Here is a 16,247-nt window from a genome sequence, read left to right as displayed (position 1 = left end):
TCTAGATATGCAAATTGACATATAATGACTTGTTGCCTTATTAGTACTTAGTACTTACTATTGCTGTATCTTTCATTTCTGATTGTTTTCTTAGCGATACCTACGCTGAGATTTATTAGATGGTGTTGATACTTACTTACTGACTTTTTTTTTACTACCAAGTTTGTACCAAAGTATCTGCCCATCTGCAATTATTAAGAGGGGTCATTGTAACTGCAACTGTTACCTGTTTAGAAAAGCAAAGCATAAGACAACACATTATAACACAGGGGAGGTTTGGCAAGTCTGACTCATTGATTTAACTGTCCAAAGTTCAGAGCGATTCTTAGCGCATGGTCCCCGGACCAGTAACATGAGTATTACCTGGGATCTTGCTGGCAAAGCAGATTCATCAAGCTCTTCTTGTTTGTGTGCACATGTGTAGGTGTGTGTGTGTGTGTGTGTGTGTGTGTGTGTGTGTATGCTGATTCAGTTAGGGTGATTGAGCCAGAATCTTGCCTGACTCAGCCTTCCCAATTCTGCTTTTACTAGTATTTGTCAAGACACCCAGATTTCATTCGGTGCTGGGGATCAAACTCAGGTCCTTATTCTTGCAAGGCAAGCACTTTGATGTCTGAGTCTTCTGTCTGGGCACAGGATTTGAGTTTTAAGAAGCCTTCTGGATCATGTTCAAGTTTGAGAATAACCTGTTGTAAACCCTGAAGAGTCCTTGCCAAACCCTCAGAAGTATTTGCCACTTGCCTTTAAATACCCGAATTCCACTTTCTGGGCTCTGTCCACTTCTAAGGAACGCTGTGATGCGACAGAGACACTGAGTTGTCATTGGGGAACACTGTGTTGCTGCCCTGGGAGATTCCCTAGTGGGCGTGGCCAAACACTTGCAATAATGATTCAAATGCTGCTGTCTCTTCGGGTCAGGGTGGAAACGTCTCTGTGTTATTTAGCCCAAATGTGGCACTGGAAGGAAATTTGAAGCTAAGTTACCCCAGATGTGTCATGCTTATGCAAGAATACAGAGCATAACATGTTTTCCTCACTGGAGAAAAACACGCCGTAAGTTTTCATTAGCACTGTGGCTAGAGCTTACAAAACGGGGTGGCTGACCACTTTCCAAACTGTTATCACCCCCCCCACCCACCCAGGGCAAAGGACAATGCAGCCAAAGAGAAGGAAGAACACAGGGTTGTCAGATCCACAGCTAACGTAATGCGGAGAAAGGAGAGAGCCGCAGCATCTGGGATGTGTAAAACAGAGATGACATTGTGCAGTGTGAACACACATGCCGCCACTTCTGCTTCTGACCATTTCGTTCAGAACGGCTCCAGGAGGCATGACCCTGGTGCATGGCTCAAAATGAGGCGAATGGCAGCTGCAATTGAGACAGTCAGGGAGAAAAACAGGAGAAAAGTATTTCTAGTTCTCTTCAAAGAGCATAGCAGATATGATCGTGTCCTTTACCTCGTTTTAATAATGTCCCCAGTACACAGATCGTTCACACCTTTGTCTCATGGCTTCTTCAGTAGAATGCTCTGTGGTGTCATTGAAAAAGTGATGATTGGCTGCTGGCTGACATGATGATAAACCTATGCTGGGCCAATTCCAGCCGCACAATCTTTAGCAAGTATAGTGGCCTATCCTGACTAGATTAAGAAGTGCCTAGAACAGTGGTTCTCAACATGTGCAAGTCGAATGACCTCTTCACAGGGGTTGCCGAAGACCGTCCTGCATACCATCTATCTACATTAGAGTTTATAATGGTAGCAAAATTGAAGTTAGGAAGTAGTAATGAAAACAATGTTTTGGTGAGGGGGGTCACCATAACATGAGGAACTGTATGAAAATATCACAGCATTAGGAAAGCTGAGAACCACTGCCCTAGATTAATAAAGTAGACATCAGAGTGTGTCTGTGAGGACATCTCCAGAAAGAGTTAAAACAAGGGAAGGTGTGTCCTGAATGAGGGTGACACTGTTCAATAGTCTAGAGTCCCAAAGAGAATGGAGGAGGAGGAGGAAGAGAAGGAGAAGGAGGAGAGGAAGAAGGGGAGGAGAGGGAGAAAGAAAGGCAGAAAGAGGAGGGGGAGAAGGGGGAAAAGAAGGGGAGAAGGAGAAGGAGGAGACCCACTAGTTTAGACAATCTCATTCTCCCAGCCTCACTCTGATCCCTGGCCGCTGAGGTGGGCTGTTCATCTCTGCCTCACCCTCTCACCACAATGGACTGGAGTCTTGAAGTCCACAGCTCAAGCAACCTTTCCTTTCTTAGACTATGTCATTGAGATGCTTTGTCGTAGCCAAAAGCTAACGCCACATGGAGCTCAAATCTGCTGAGCTCCAGTTTGCTCACAGTGTCTCACTGGAATGGCTGCAGGGACTGGAGGAGGCCACATTTAATCCCTGGCCCCTTCCTTGACTACTTCAGTGTCCTTTCGGTATCTCAGGACCCTACCTAGTTGGGGAGGACAAAGGGGGAGCGAAACCACTGCACTGATTTTCAGAAAGATCACACAAGTTCCATCGTGCTTCGGGACATTCCTCAACAGTGAGGAGGCACTCTTGTCTAAATGTTCTCACCTTTGAGACCTCACCGTACTCCTCACAGCTTTGCTAATGGAAAGCTGGAGGAAAAATTCCCTTCACAAAGTCTGGCTTGTGTGACTCAGGATAAAGAAGGCAGAGAGAGAGCAGACTCTGAGGTGGAATAGAGACTTCACTTGGTTCCTCAAAATTGCAGCCTAGATCCGTCACCAGCAGAATTCCTCACAACACAGCTCCCACCACTTTCTTAAACCTATCACCAAACTCCAACCCAGGTTTCCCTCAAGCCGACATGACTCTGAGTTGACCTGGAGTTCAGACCAACTCCACCACCCTTAAACTTAAACGTCTCGTCATCCTCTCAGAGACTGATTATCCAATGAGTCTGAGGGCAAATGCCGAGGGATTTATTCTTTTGAATCAGTCACGGTTTTTCAGGCCTTTCCACCTACCCTTCTCATCTGGTAATGTCATAAATAATCTGTCCTGATAGGATTTAACCACCAACCTGCCACAACAGAAATAATTGGCCAAGAGAACTTCAACTGAGGAATTGCCTACATCAGGTCGGCCGGTGGGCAATTCTGTGGGAGAGTTTCTTGATTATTAATTTATATAGGACAATCCGGCCCATAGCGGGAGGCACCATTCCTTGGGCAGTTAGTCCTGGACTGTTTTAAAAAGTTATTTGAGGGCCAGAAGTGGAGGCCAGACGCTGCATGACACCGCATTCAGGAAGAGGCTTTGGGGGACCGGCGTGGCAGCAGACCCAAGCGGCAGGGACAGGCGTGCAATAAGGAGAGCAGATCGCCCTACTACAATTAAATCAAAGAGGTAGGCCTTTGGTTGGCCAGGTCACTGGCACACGGGGAGCCTGGTCCTGTCCTGAAGACCCTTTGGAGGGGTGAGAGGGTTCTTGGCCTGCGGCAGGAACCAGGAAACAGAGCGAGGGCATTTTGTAAGCGGAGCCCTTGGCCAGCAGGGAAACCTGATCCGGTTTTTAAAAGACCCATTAGATAGGATCAATAGGAGGAGATGGGCAGGCGCCAAGGCAAGAATTCACCCAATAATCTGAAAAACAACATGAAAACACCAGAACCCAATGATCTTACAACAGAAGTATTTGAACAACCTAACACAGAAGTGGAAAAAATTGACTTTATGAAGGCAATAGAGTCCCTTAAACAACATGTAAAAAATGCCCTTATAGAAATGGATGAGAAGTATAACAAAAAGTTTGAAGAAATGAGTAAATACGTACATGATACCCTGGGAAACCAAGAAAAAACGATCAAACAGGTAATGGAAACAGTTCAAGAATTGAAAACTGAAATGAAGGCAAGAAAGAAAATACAAACTGAGGACCAGCTGGATATGGAAAATCTAGGTCAACGAGCAGAGTCTACAGAAACAAGCAAAATCAATAGAATACAAGAGCTAGAAGAAAGAATCTCAGATGCTGAGGACACCATAGAGAAAATAAACGAACAGATCAAAGAAAACAGCAAAGCCAAAAAAATCTCAAAAAAAAAAACATTCAGGAAATATGGGACACAATAAAAAAAAACAAACCTAAGAATAATAGGAATAGAAGAAGGAGAAGAGTCACAGCTCAAAGGCCCAGAAAATATTTTGAACAAAATTATGGAAGAAAACCTTCCCAACTTAAAGAAAGATATTCATTTAAATATTCAAGAAGCATACAGGAAAACCAAACAGACTGGATCAAAGAAAAACATCTCCTCGCCATATAATAATCAAAACACAAAATATACAGGTTAAAGAAAGAATATTAAGAGCTGCAAAGGAAAAAGGGCAAGTAACTTATAAAGGTAAACCGATCAGACTTACACCTGACTTCTCTATGGAAACTATGAAAAACAGAAGGTCCTGGATAGAGGTACTGCAGAAGCTAAGAGACCATGGATGCAAACCCAAACTACTATACCCAGCCAAGCTATCATTCATTATTAATGGAGAAAACAAGACATTCCAGGATAAGAACAAATTTAAACAATACGTAGCCACAAATCCAGCCCTACAGAAAGTAATAGAAGGAAAATCGCAACCCAAGGAATCCAACACTGCCAACATTGCCTACAATAACCTAGGCATCTAGTGACCCTTCACCAGCACATCTCAAAGAAGGGAGACACACAATCTCTACTACCAAAAGCAATAAGAATAACCGGAGTAAACAACCACTGGTCATTAATATCACTTAATATTAATGGGCTCAATTCACCTATAAAAAGGCACAGGCTAAAAGATTGGATACGAAAACAGGATCCAACATTCTGCTGTTTGCAAGAAACACATCTCAACCACAAAGACAGGCACCTACTCAGAGTAAAGGGTTGGGAAAAGGTGTTTCAAGCAAATGGTCCTAAGAAAAAAGCAGGTGTGGCCATACTAATTTCTAACAAAACTGACTTCAAACTAAAATCAATCAGAAGAGACCGAGATGGTCACTTTATACTCATAACAGGAACAATTCATCAGGATGACGTCTCAATCCTGAATATCTATGCCCCCAATATAAAAGCACCTACTTATGTAAAAGAAATATTACTAGAACTCAAGGCAGACATCAAACCACACACACTAGTAGTAGGAGACTTCAACACACCTCTCTCTCCAAGGGACAGGTCAATCAGACAGAAACCTAATAGAGAATTAAGAGAATTATTGGAGGTAATGAAGCAAATGGACTTAACAGACATCTATAGAACATTCCACACAAATAGGAAAGAATATACCTTCTTCTCTGCAGCTCATGGAACCTTCTCAAAAATTGACCACATACTCAGAAACAAAGGAAACCTCCACATATACAAAAAAATATCAGTGTCCACCTGTGTCTTATCAGATCACCACGGATTAAAGTTAGAAGGCAACAACCACGCTACCCCCAAAAAACTGACAAACTCATGGAAACTGAACAGTCAACTACTGAACCACACCTGGGTCAAGGAAGAAATCAAGAAAGAAATTAAAGTCTTCCTTGAATTTAATGAAAATAAAGGGACAACATACTCAAACCTATGGGACACAATGAAAGCAGTGCTTAGAGGAAAGTTCATAGCACTAAGTGCCCACTTAAAGAAAACGGAGAATGCATACATTGGGGACTTAACAACACACCTGAAAGCTCTAGAAAAAAAAGAAGCAGACACGCCCAGGAGAAGTAGAAGACTGGAAATAATAAAACTGAGGGCTGAAATCAACAAAATAGAAACACAGAAAACAGTCCAAAGAATCAAAGAAACAAAAAGCTGGTTCTTGGAGAAAATCAACAAGATCGACAAGCCCCTATCCAAACTAATCAAACGACATAGAGAGAACACGCAAATAAATAAGATCAGAAATGAAAAGGGGGACATAACCACAGACACAGAGGAAATCCAGAGAATCATTAGATCTTACTACAAAAGCCTGTATGCCACAAAACTGGAAAATACAAAAGAAATGGACATTTTTTAAATAAGTACCATATACCAAAGCTAAACCAAGAACAGGTGAATGATCTAAATAGACCGGTTACTTGCGAAGAATTAGAAATGGTTATCAAAAATCTCCCTTCGAAAAAAAGCCCAGGACCAGATGGTTTCAATGCAGAATTCTACCAGAACTTCCAAGAAGAAGTAATACCTATACTCCTTAATGTATTTCACAATATAGAAACAGAAGAGTCATTGCCAAATTCCTTTTATGAAGCTACAGTTACCCTGATACCAAAACCACACAAAGACCAAACCAAGAAAGAGAATTACAGACCTATCTCACTCATGAACATCGACACAAAAATTCTCAATAAAATACTGGCAAACCAAATCCAAAAACACATAAGAAAAATTATCCATTATGATCAAGTAGGCTTCATCCCAGAGATGCAGGGCTAGTTCAACATACGCAAATCTATCAATGTAATCCACCATATAAATAAACTGAAAGAAAAAACCATATGATCATTTCATTAGATGCTGAAAAAGCATTCGACAAAATTCAGCACCTCTTTATGATAAAAGTCTTGGAGAGATTAGGGATACAAGGGTCATACCTAAATATAATAAAAGCTATTTACAGCAAGCCGACAGCTAACATTAAATTAAACGGAGAAAAACTCAAAGCCATCCCACTAAAATCAGGAACACGACAAGGATGTCCACTCTCTCCATACCTCTTCAATATAGTGCTTGAAGTTCTAGCAATAGCAATAAGACAACATAAGGAGATCAAGGGGATTCGTATTGGAAAGGAAGAAGTTAAGCTTTCGTTATTTGCAGATGATATGATAGTATACATAAGCGACCCCAAAAATTCTACCAAAGAACTCCTACAGCTGATAAACACCTTTAGTAATGTGGCAGGATACAAGATCAACTCCAAAAAATCAGTTGCCTTCCTATACACTAAGGATAAGGAAGCAGAGAGGGAAATCAGAGAAGCATCACCTTTCACGATAGCCACAAATAGCATAAAATATCTTGGGGTAACTCTGACCAAGGAAGAGAAAGATCTATTTGACAAGAACTATAAGTCTTTGAAGAAAGAAACTGAAGAAGACACCAGAAAATGGAAGGACCTCCCTTGCTCTTGGATTGGGAGGATCAACATAGTAAAAATGGCAATTCTACCAAAAGCAATCTATAGATTCAATGCAATCCCCATCAAAATCCCATCAAAATTCTTCACAGATCTGGAGAAGACAATAATCAACTTTATATGGAAAAACAAGAAACCCAGGATAGCCAAAACAATCTTATACAATAAAGGATTATCTGGAGGCATTACCATCCCTGACTTCAAACTCTATTACAGAGCTACAGTATTGAAAACAGCTTGGTATTGGCATAAAAACAGAGAAGTCGACCAATGGAATCGAATAGAAGACCCTGACTTTAACCCACAAACCTATGAACACCTGATTTTCGATAAAGGAGCTAAAAGTATACAATGGAAAAAAGAGAGCATCTTCAACAAATTGTGCTGGCAAAACTGGATGTCAATCTGTAGAAGAATGAAAATAGATCCATATCTATCACCATACACAAAACTCAAGTCCAAATGGATTAAAGACCTCAATATCAGTCCGAACACACTGAACCTGATAGAAGAGAAAGTGGGAAGTACTCTACAGCACATGGGCACAGGAGACCACTTCCTACGTATAACCCCAGCAGCACAGACACTAAGGGCATCATTGAATAAATGGGACCTCCTGAGGCTGAGAAGCTTCTGTAAAGCAAAGGACACTGTCACTAAGACAAAAAGGCAACCCACTTACTGGGAGAAGATTTTCACCAACCCCGCAACAGACAAAGGTCTGATCTCCAAAATAAATAAAGAAATCAAGAAACTAGATCGTAAAAGGCTAATCAACCCAATTATAAAATGGGGCATTGAGCTGAACAGAGAATTCTCAACAGAAGAACTTCAAATGGCCAAAAGACACTTAAGGTCATGCTCAACTTCCTTAGCGATCAGGGAAATGCAAATCAAGACAACTTTAAGATACCATCTTACACCTGTCAGAATGGCTAAAATAAAAAACACCAATGATAGCCTTTGCTGGAGAGGTTGTGGAGAAAGGGGTACACTTACCCATTGCTGGTGGGAATGCAAACTTGTGCAACCACTCTGGAAAGCAGTGTTTCGGTTTCTCAGGAATTTCGGGATCAACCTACCCCTGGATCCAGCAATACCACTCTTGGGAATATACCCAAGAGAGGCCCTATCATACAACAAAAGTATATGCTCAACTATGTTCATGGCAGCATTGTTTGTAATAGCCAGAACCTGGAAACAACCTAGATGCCCTTCAACGGAAGAATGGATGAAGAAAGTATGGAATATATACATATTAGAGTATTACTCAGCAGTAAAAAACAAGGACTTCTTGAATTTTGCATACAAATGGATGGAAATAGAAAACACTATCCTGAGTGAGGTAAGCCAGACCCAAAAAGAGGAACATGGGATGTACTCACTCATATTTGGTTTCTAGCCATAAATAAAGGACATTGAGCTTATAATTCATGTTCCTAGAGAAGCTAAATAAGAAGGTGAATCCAAAGACAAACAAATAGGCATCCTCATGAATATTAATCTTCATCAGGCGATGAAAGGAGACAGAGACAGAGACCCACATTGGAGCACCAGACAGAAATCTCAAGGTCCAAATCAGGAGCAGAAGGAGAGGGAGCACGAGCAAGGAACTCAGGACCACGAGGGGTGCACCCACACACTGAGACAATGAGGATGTTCTATCGGGAACTCACCAAGGTCAGCTGGCCTAGGTCTGAAAAAGCTTGGGATAAATCCGGACTAGCTGAACATAGCGGACAATGAGGAATACTGAGAACTCAAGTACAGTCGCAGTGGGTTTTTGATCCTACTGCACGTACTGGCTTTGTGGGAGCCTAGGCAGTTTGGATGCTCATCTTACGAGACCTGGATAGAGGTGGGTAGTCCTTGGGCTTTCCACAGGTCAGGGAACCCTGATTGCTCTTCGAGCAGATGAGGGAGGGGGACTTGATCGGGGGAGGGGGAGGGAAATGGGAAGCGCTTGCGGGGAGGAGGCAGAAATCCTTAATAAATAAATAAATTATAAAAAAAATAAACACAGATACTGTTCTCTCCTTAAGGTAAAAAAAAAAAGTTATTTGAGCAGGGCGGTGGTGGTGCACACTTTTAATCCCAGCACTCAGGAGGCAGAAGCAGGTGGATCTCTGTGAGTTCAAGACCAACCTGGTCTGCAAGAGCTAGTTCCAGGACAGGGTCTAAAGCTACAGAGAAATCCTGTCTCGAAATAAAAGAAAAAAAATGAAGTTATTTGAACATAAGTCTGCCTACCAGCCAGCAAGGACCCATGGGTCCTGCTGGACTTCTTTGCCTATGAAGCTAGTTCCTCAGTCAGAGGCAATGCTGTGTGAATGGCAAGCATTTTCCTGCTTTCAATTTCTTGCCTTGGGTTTCTTCCTTGCCTTCCTTCAATGATAGACTTACTCTGGTGTTGTGAACTGAAATATACTCTTTCATTCCCTGGATCGCCTTTGGTCAGGAGATCTGTTAGAGTATTGGAAAGGAAACTAGAATAGCCTCCCAGCCCGAAAGTGCTGCCCAGGGCTCTGGGGGTCAGTCTCTTTCCTGGTGCTCTAGTTGAACTAATCACCACTTGGTGACTTCCTGTGCTGGCCCCACCCTCCCTGCTGGGCAGCAGCCTGCCAACTGAGCACCTCTGACACTTCACTGGGCGCAGGTGTGTCCACAGGCACCACAACCAATAAGGAGCCGAGGAGGTGCCAAAGCCGTGCGACGGTGTGCCGTGACTAGCTGAGAGTGCTCCGTGTGGACGCTCAATTGCTGGAGTTCCAAAGTCGTGTTCTTTCTGTTCGGTAGGTTTGGAAGGGTGCTAGGGAAACAGCACTTTCCGTTTGGGTGTTGTCTCCTCGATTTCCACTGGCACTCAGATCTATAACCAGGGACTGTAAACAAGGGCTAGGTCTGGGCCCCTCTGGCAAACAAGCACGTGTTGGACGCTAATCCGAGCCCCGAATCATCCATCCTTCCTGACAGTGGAGGCTTTGTAAGTGGGTCAGGCTTGTGGTGCCTGGCTGCCCCAGCCCTGGGATGAGTATTTGGTGTCTCCTTGGTGTCTTCAGAATCTGCTTAACAGTTCCCGGAAGATGCCAGATCCATACAGACCTTAGCAGAGGCCATGGTTCAGACTCCTCCTGGAACTTCCATTTTTGGGTTGTTTTTTCCATGTCAGAATACTTAAAGAAGGGATGGGATTTTTCTTCCAATTTAATTACACTTTAATTACAGTTACATAAGTGTGTGTGTGTGTGTGTGTGTGTGTGTACAAACATGGCCCAGCAGCTGTGTAGAAGTCAGAGGATAACTAATGAGAGTCAGCTCTCTCTGCCTACCACATGGGTCCCAGGGATCTAGCTCAGGTCTTCAGGCTTAGAGGCAAGTCCCTTTATCTGCTGAGCCCTCTCACCAGCCCAGGGATACGATTTTATTTGCTCTTGTAATTTTTCAAAGGTGACATAATACACCTGAGAGATTCATTCTGGAATTTCCCGATGTCTCAGTAAACTCTAGGAAGACCCTTGGCTTGAATTAGTTCTCATTAGTCGCATCTTGAAGTCTGGAGAACCAATAGCCAAACCCCAGATATGTAGAAAACTTGAGCACGAAAGTTCTGGCACAGATGTTCTTAACTACATACGTGTTCTGTACATAGACTCATCTGGGGGACTTTGAAAGCCGGGTCAGATGCTTGATGCCTGAAGTTCAATCCCAAGAATGTAATTGATCAGAGTAGGCAAAATAATAATAATAATAGTAATAATAATAAAAATAATAATAATAAAATTTCTCAGGTGATTCTAAGCATCCACCTGGACTGTGGTGTGGACATTTTCCACAGATGGTCTCATTTTAATCTGTGTGCCAGGCTCCATCAGATAAGGATCATTCAGGCCATCTGACAGGCAAGAAAACTGAGTCTCCGAGAGAGGGTGGAGCTAAGAATCAATTAGAGTCTGAGTCCAGGCCTGTCTGATTCTCTGCTGGGTGCTTCTCCTTAATACACTGCGGCTCACAGGTGAGCCCTCAAGGCAAGCTTCCTGGCCAGGCAGGTGGCTCTGTTGATAAAGGGCTTCCTGCACAGGCATGAGGACCTGTGTTCAGTCTCCCAGTATGCCTGTGAGAAAGCCCGGCCTCGGCATTCTGCACTTGTCATCCCAGTACTGTGGAGGCAGAGACTTGGCTTCTAGCCAGGCAGCCTAGTTCTATTGGCGAGCCCTAGGCCAAAAAGAGATCCTGCTGGAAAACAAACTAACAAGCAGCAAATAAATATTAAACAAAATGGATAGCTTCAGAAGAACAACACCCAAGGTGACCTCGAGCCTCTACACACACGTGTTCCTGTGTCCATATGCACGTGCATACATGCACACAAATGATAATAAAGCCATGTTTGAAGGCATCCTTGGAAGCACCCTTACTGGTCATATGTTATGGTACCTGCTGTAGCTGCTGCATTCTTATTATTACAATCCGCCTCTCCAGACTGTCTCCATCTCCTGGCATTCATTCATTATGCCTCAGCCATTTTGCAAAACTGAGTGTGGTCTATAGTCTGGTAACTGACACATGCCTAAACAAATGATAATTCAAGTCCTTAAGAACACCCTCAGTGAACACCTAGCCATTTCAGTTTTGTTCCATTCACATCTTATTCCTTGGTTCACAACTCTCCTGCCGGACACCACAAAAACATTTCTAACAGATTGAAACTTCATGGACTTGGACGGTCTTAGTAGGGCTAAGTTTTGGCTTCAGCCTAGCCTCAATCTATCATGGTGCCTTGCTTGCCTATTCTGTGTCATTCTTGGGAGCTAATGAAAGAAACTGTTTCCCACTCTGTTATTAAAACAAGGCCCTAAGGTGAATAGTCTTTCATGGCTGGTGGGAGTGCAAACTTGTACAGCCACTATGGAAATCAATATGGTGGTTGTTCAGAAAATTGGGAATTGATCTACTTCAAGACTCAGCTATAAACACAAAGGATACACTATCACACCACAAGGACACTTAATCAACTATGTTCATAGCAGCATTATTCATAATAGACAGAATCTGGAAACAACCTAGATGCCCCTCAACTGAAGAATGGATAAATAAAGTGTGGTCCATTTACACAATGGATTATACTCTGCTGTTAAAAACAATGACATCATGAAATTTTCAGGCAAATAGATGGAATTAGAAAAATCATTCTGAATGAATAAACCAAACCCAGAAAGACAAACAGGGTATATACTCACTTACGAGTGAATATTAACTGTTAAGGAAAGGATAATCATGCTATAATCCGCAGACCCAAAGAGGATAAATAATAAGAGGGCTCAAGGGAGGAGGGGTGCATGCAAAGATTTTGGGGGGAAAAGAAAATAGAATAGAATGGGTGGAGTGGGGTGGGTGGGGATGGAACAGGAGGCATCTGATGGAGGGTGAAGGGACAACGGGAGAGACCACTGGGAGAGATGACTGAAACTGGGACATCTGGGGAGTGATGTGGAAACCTAGTGCAGTGGAAACTCCCTGGAATCTACGAGAGTGACACTTGCAAAATATCCTTGTAACGGGGATCCGGAGCCTAACCTGGCCATCTCCTATACCCAGGGAGGCTCCCAGCAGGGGCACTGGGACATCAACCAAGCCACAAAACCTTCAACCTACAAGATGTTCTGGGGGCAATGGTGGTCAGCCAATGACTGGTCCAACTTGAGACCGACACCAAAGAGGAAGCCCATGTTGGCACTGCCTGTATGGCCAGGAACCAAAGACTGGACAACCCAGAGACCCAAGACAGAACCAAACATTGGGGGAGCCAATGAAATGATTCCTAATGATGAAGCTCTGCTATACTCATAGATCAGTACCTAATCCAATTATCATCAGAGAGATGTCACCCAGCAATTGATGGGAGAAGATGCAGAAATCCGCAGCCAAACACTAGGCAGAACAAGGGGAACCCTGAAGAAGAGGGGGAGGAAGGGTTGTAGGACAAGGGGTCAAAGATACCACAAAAACAAAGCCCACAGAATCAACTAAGCAGGGCTCATAGGGGATCACAGAGACTGAAGGGACAAACATGGGTTCTATATGTCTGAGCTGGGTCCTCTGCATATACCTTATGGTTGTTAGCTTAGCATTCTTGGGGGATTCCCAACCATGGGAGTGGGAGGTGTGTCTGACTCTTTTGCCTGTGCTTGGGACCCTTTCCTCCTGCTGGGTTGCCTCATTCAGCCTTGATAGGAGGGTTTGTGTTAAGTCTTATTGTAACTTGCTAGGCCATGTTTGGTTGATATACCTAGGAAGCCTGCTCTTTTTAAAAAAAAAAAAAAGAGAGAAATGTAGGAGTGGATCTGGGGAGGGGAGGTGGGAGAGAGAGGGAGGGAGGGGAAACTGCAGTCAGGGTGTATGAGAAAACTTTAAAAAAAATAAATAAATAATAAAAATGAACAAAAAACAAACAAACAAACAAAAAACAAGCCCATAAGATTCCAGGGAAAGATGGTAGTTGTGGGCTGAAGTCATGGTTTTGTTTAAAGCGTTTTTGCTCATGTCTCAGTGGTGTGTCAAACTTTGCAGGGTGCTTGGGACAAGCCTGGGAAGGGGAGACTGGCCACGTCCCCTGTTCAGGGAAGGAGGAAGCTGGAAACCTGAAGGGGTTTGAAAGCCCCTGGTTCCTCCACCTCTGGTGGAATACTTGAGTATAAACAGCTAAACTGAAAGCGATTGTTCCAGAAGCAAGGCTCCACTGGTGCAAACGCAGGCTACAGAAGGGGCAGAGGGGGCAGCACAGCAGACGGCGCTGCCCTCTGAGGGCCTTGCTGGAACTCACGTAACCGAGCTGCCTCCTCTCATCAAGTCCTCCAAATGCACATGAGGGTTTTTGTTTTCCCCTCCCCCAGATTTCATGCCGAGTCAGATACTAAATATGAGAGCTCTGCATGAAGTGGCTTTAAGGTTTTCATTCAGTTCCAAAGACATTCCAAGTTATTTTAATGCTTATGTATGACGCTTTTTATAAATATTTGGAGACATCAATAACTCAGAAAAATGTCCTATATTTATCCTACCTTGGTAGGGACCTGGTTGCATTGTGTGTGTGTGTGTGTGTGTGTGTGTGTGTGTGTGTGTATGAGAGAGAGAGAGAGAGAGAGAGAGAGAGAGAGAGAGAGAGAGAGAGAGAAAGGGAGAGAGAGAGACAGAGCTGGTGTGTGCACACGTGTCCTGCTCTATCACTTTCTACCTTATTTCCTTGAGACAGAGTCTCTCCCTCACCTGGAGCTGGAGTGGCAGTCAGCAAGCCCTGACTATGCCTCCTTTCCCTGCTACGCTCTAAGGCAGTGCTTCTCAGCCTTCCTAATGCTGCCACCCTTTAGTACAGTTTCTCAGATTGTGGTGAGCCCCAACCATAGAATTATTTCACTGCTATTGCATAACTACAATTTTGCTCTTGTTATGAATTGTAAATGTATCTGATATGCAGGGACTCCTGTGAAAGGGTCATTGGAGCCCAAAGAGGTCATGACCTGTAGGTTGAGAACCACTGCTCTAAGAGTACAGGTGAGCAGTCACACCTGATTTTTTTTAAATATTTATTTATTATGTCTACAATATTCTGTCTGTGTGTCTGCCTGCAGGCCAGAAGAGGGCACCAGATCTCATTACAGATGGCTGTGAGCCACCATGTGGTTGCTGGGAATTGAACTCAGGACATTTGGAAAAGCAGGCAATGCTCTTAACCTCTGAGCCATCTCTCCAGCCCCCCACACCTGGATTTTTACTTAGGTAATGGGAATCAAACTCAGATCATGCTTGCCCATCTAGCCTCCCACCCACTGGGTCACGTCCTCCTCCCCAAGTACTCCTCTTTAGTGTACCTGTTCCCTGCCCAGAGGAGCTATGATGGGACTGAGGGTCACTCTGGGTCTGTCCACAAGAGTGCTTCTAGAGATTTAACTGTGGATGGAGTACCCTCTCCAAATATAGACAGCACCGTCTCAGCTGCGAGGACGCCTGATTGAGTAAAGAAGAAAGCCGGCTAAGCACCCACATTTTCCTCTCCCTGATTCCTGACTGTGGATGCAAAGAAACCAGCGGCCTCAAGCTCCTGCGGCATGTCTTTCCCATCACAGTGGGTCTACTACACCCTGAAACCGTGCGCCAAACAAACTCTTTCTGCCTTACATTGCATTTGTGTATTTGTATATTGTCATAGCAACAAGAACAGTAACCAGTACAGCATCTCTAGATCCAAAACTCTTCGTGGGGAGTCATAAACAAATAATATCAGACAGCATAGGCAGACCTATTTACAGGATGTATAAATTCATTAAAAATTTTTATTTTATTTTGATTTGTGTGTATGTGTGTGTATCTACTCGTGGGTATGCGCTTGCAGAGGCAAGAAAATAATGTCAGGTCCCCTGGAGCTGGAGTTAGTTACAGTTGGTTGTGAGCCACCCAGTGTGGGTCCTAAGAACCGACCTCAGGTCCTTTGAAAAAGCAGCAAATGTTCTTAACCACTGAGCCATCTTTCCAGCCCCTCAATTCAATTTTGCTTCAAAACTTCTAATCAAATAAAATAGTTTGGTGGAGCATATTCACCTGCTACGTGGGATGTCTACTCCATGTGCAGTAGCTGTACTTTTATAAAGGTCTCCAGGAGATGTTTGGTTTTGGTTCTGGTCCTGGGAATTTAACCTAGGGAGTCTCTCTACCACTGAGCTTCATCCCCAGCTACAGGGCATCCTTACAGCAAAGCACTTGCAAGTCTGAACATAAGATAATGATAAATCTCTCATGAATGTAAGGACCCAGCAGGAATGTGCACCATTGGGATGTGAACAGATGACAATCCTCGCTGTCTTGCCACACAGAGTGATTTTGGAGATCAAGGGTCTTGCCTTGTAAAACTCAAGAAAGGGTTTTGTCAGAGAGGCCACTATAAATCCCTCTCCTCCTGGTGTGGGTTCTTTAATCTCCGCTGTCCCAGAAGAAGGTACATCTGGCTTTGGAAAATTTTTGTATGGTGTTTTGCCTACATATACGCCTGCACATCATGAACATATCAGGTATCCACAGAGGCCAGAAGGAGGCCTGGGACCTTAGTTATAGATGGTC

This window comes from Microtus oregoni, unplaced genomic scaffold, assembly GCF_018167655.1.
Source record: "Microtus oregoni isolate MIOR12 unplaced genomic scaffold, Mior012 000032F_ref0000030, whole genome shotgun sequence".
In the NCBI taxonomy this organism is placed as follows: domain Eukaryota; kingdom Metazoa; phylum Chordata; class Mammalia; order Rodentia; family Cricetidae; genus Microtus; species Microtus oregoni.
This window is presented reverse-complemented; position numbering follows the sequence as displayed.